The sequence below is a fragment of the Octodon degus genome, unplaced genomic scaffold (assembly GCF_000260255.1).
Source record: "Octodon degus isolate 3935 unplaced genomic scaffold, OctDeg1.0 scaffold00048, whole genome shotgun sequence".
In the NCBI taxonomy this organism is placed as follows: domain Eukaryota; kingdom Metazoa; phylum Chordata; class Mammalia; order Rodentia; family Octodontidae; genus Octodon; species Octodon degus.
This window is the reverse complement of record NW_004524624.1, coordinates 8,875,995-8,879,345: the sequence shown is the minus strand read 5'-3', so window position 1 is coordinate 8,879,345 and position 3,351 is coordinate 8,875,995. Positions and strand designations below refer to the sequence as shown.

At 48.5% G+C, this 3,351-nt stretch overlaps 1 long non-coding RNA gene across 1 annotated transcript in view; it reads right to left on the bottom strand.

The window, feature by feature from the left end:
- LOC111817087 overlaps positions 1–2,834 on the bottom strand; it is a 20,590-nt gene extending 17,756 nt beyond the window's left edge. The window contains exons 1-2 of the long non-coding RNA XR_002821360.1: positions 2,725–2,834; positions 1,867–1,984 (exon numbers count right to left, since the gene is read on the bottom strand). This is a non-coding gene — a long non-coding RNA (uncharacterized LOC111817087). The remainder of the gene's footprint in view (positions 1–1,866; positions 1,985–2,724) is intronic.
- Between the last annotated feature and the right edge of the window lie 517 nt (positions 2,835–3,351).

Here is a 3,351-nt window from a genome sequence, read left to right as displayed (position 1 = left end):
TTGCCAGGGGAGCACTTATTCCACTGATCCAGCTCCGCGGCCCCATGCCCATCAATTTTGGTGCAGTAGAGTGGCAGCAGTCCTCTTTCGTACCCTGACTGAGAATCAATTTATAGTGATCTGGTTGAGACTATTTGCCAGCAATCCAAAAAAAGAGAAGAAAACAAGTTAACAAACAAAGCTTAAAAGAAGCATAACTGTATTAATATACTCTACATAGGGAGATATCATAATTTGTTAAAAACACGTCCTATTTTTTTAGCATTTAGTTTGCTTTGAACTTTCTGCTATCATAAATAACTCATTATAGGACTGGGGAGATAGCTTGGCCATCTAAGTGCCTGCATGGCAAGTGTAAGGACCCAGGTTCGATCCCCAGTACCGCATGCCATGCCAGCCCTGGAAGCCCAGGTGCACCGTGCTGGCCCAGTTCTGTGTGGGGAGGGCACAAAGTCCCTCAGAGCTTTGGATGTAATGAGTTCAAGGAGAGACGCCTTCCCTGGCACCTGCTAAGGAGCCTCGAGCTCGTTTCCAAGGTGCTGAGGAGCCACAGAAGAATGCCAGACAGCGACTCGCCTAGGTAGCCATGTGGCTCTCAGAGAATCACTTCACTGCTCTCAACCTGAGTCACCTTATGGGTAAAATGGGGTGGATGAGGAAGACTGAAAACCATCTAAGGAGCACAGAGGCATGCAGGGGGGCCCAGCAGGAGCAGGTTTTGGAGCGCAGACCTGGCCTTCCTGACTCCCTCTGCTCTGCGGAGAAGCAGCTGGAAGGAATCTGCGTGGGGCTGGCCAGAGACCCGTGGCCTCTGGTCTGTGTGATTTGTGGGTGATGCCTCCGGGTGGGCTTCCCTATGGGGACTCTGAGGCTATGCTTGCTACCTAACTTACCTCTCATAGTCAGAAGTTGAAGAACTATGGCTTTAAAAAAAAAAAACAAACAAGGGGCTGGTAAGATGGCTCAGTGGTCTAAAGCACCTACTTAGAACAAACTCAGCAAAGGAAAGGGACCGCGGTTCAATCCCCCAGCACCACATGCCAGCCGGGGCCGCCCCCTGGTGGGCTAAGCTGGCCACACACACACACACACACACACACACACACACACAAATAAAAAATTTAAAAAAACAAACAAACAAAAAAAAACACTGAAGACCTTGGGGTTGAAAAGCATTTGCTTTCTTCTACAGACAAATTTGCAGATTCTAGTGATTATAGCCTAGCAAATATTTACTGAGTGCCTGCTAATTCCTGGCATGTTCTGGGTGCTAGGAATATGTCAGTGAAGGAGACAGACATTTCTGCCCTCATGAACCTACGTTCTAGGGAGAAAGACAAAATGCAAGTAAAAGGGGAAAACTAAAAGTTAAAGTTGCTGTGAGAACCCTGATGCGAAAAACAAGGGCGAGAGAGACAACAGAAGAGGCCGATTTGGGTGGAAAGGGAAGCCTGAGGCAGCCGCGAAAGCCAGACTTGGAGCAAGCAGAGGATCTAGGGCTGAGCGGGAAGGAGGGGTGGAGACCGGGCTCTCCAGGTGGAGCGCGGGGCCTTCCCGCAAGGCTCAGCGCTGGGGAGGAGCTGGATTTGATCTCTTATTTGAAAAACCACCAGAATCTGGAGCGTGTGCAGCAGGGGGTTGGTGACAGACTAGGCGGGAAAGACAGCTCGAGAAGGAATCTGGCCGAATCTTTTGCTGGCTGTTGAAACAAACAAAACAACTGAGTTAAAACAGTATCTGTAAGCGCAGGCCCTGGAGTTCCAGATGGGCGTGGGATCCTGTTTTCTGCACTACTCATCAGCCATGTGAGCTTGGATGCACCTCCTAACCTTTCCAGACCACAATAGACTTAACAATAGCAACCACCTGGCAGCCATTGTGGGCATAAAGGAGAAACACTTTCCAGGGAGTGGAGCCAGACAGACCTGTGTTGGATCCTGGCTCTGCTCCATAATTGTTTCATGCTACAGGCAATTTTCTGCTTCTCCTTTTTCTTCATCCATGAAATGGGCTTCCAGTTTTTATCCTGGGGGTGGTTATTATATAAGATTGATTATTTACGTGTAGCCATCCTGAAGGAAGAGGACCCAATTCTACCTTTTAGGTTTTCTTTTCTTTTTCTTTCTTTTTTTCCTTTTTATGTTTTTTTTTTTTTGAACCAGGGATTGAACTCAGGCCCTTGTGCTTGCCAGGCAAGCGCTTATTCTACTGAGCTATCTCCCCGGCTCCCCTTTTAGGTATTTTAAAATAATTTTTTGATATCTTTATGTTAGTTTACAATCTTCCCAGGAATATTCCCAGGCTCTTCATAAACCCTCAAAAGAGAGATAAAAGCAGAATGAAAATCAGAAGTTTTGAGTCTGCGTAAGTCGCAGAAGTGCGAGCTGGGGTGGCTGGCAGAGAAAAGGTGAAATTGTAGCTTCCCTGTAACATTTCTGGTAACCAGGGAACTGATTTCCCAGTTTCCTGCTGTGGGTGGGTCTCTTCCAAGGAGGAGCAAACCTAACTGGCACCTTGAGTTGAGTAACTAGGTCGGAACAGAACACGGATTTGTCTGAATCTCAGTGCTTGGCACTGGGGTTGCGGTTATGGGGCTCTGCCAGATGGGGCCTGCCCACCATGTCAGTCATGTCAGGCACTTTCCTGCTCTTCAGGGAGGGCAAATGGTGCCCGGGACAGAAATTGAGGGTGCTGGTGGAGCTTGTACCAAAGAGAAACGGTTACTTAAACCACAGATAGTCTTTTTGTTCATTGCTAATCCTGGAATGTAGCTGGGGAGGGTGCAGACACACAGAAATTCAGCTCTGTCCTCTTGTGAAATGCCGGCTGCTTGGTGTGAATAAAGGTTTCAACAGAGTTGGCAGCAGCAAGTTCTACCCCCAGGCGATCCTACTGGCTGGAGGTTGGGCGCTCTGGCAAAGACCTAAGACCTGAGACTCGCGGAGAAAGCCCTGCTTTCTAGTCAATGCTGTGGGACCCTCTGGTGGTCATAGAGTAGATCTGCAGTGGGTTTGCTTTCTACTGAGTGGCCCAAGACTGGGCAAAGGAAGGAAGCTGTGTCCGGAAACCAGGTGATTGAATGTAGCGGTGATAGATGACCATGTTGGCTGGCGATGGAGACTGGGATTGAGGCTTGCCCTCTCCCTACGTGCTCATTTGTTTGCTAATATTTCCCAGGGCCTGAGCACTGGGACGAGGAAAATGCTTGGTGTACAAGGTGGGAAAGAAAAAGTGAATGTAGATACTAGCTTGAACTATGTGGTGCCTGATGGACCAAACCCCAGTTTGAACATAGGGTCCAACCAACTTTACTAGATGGCAGCAGCAGCTGCTTCTGCTTCTGCTTCTGCT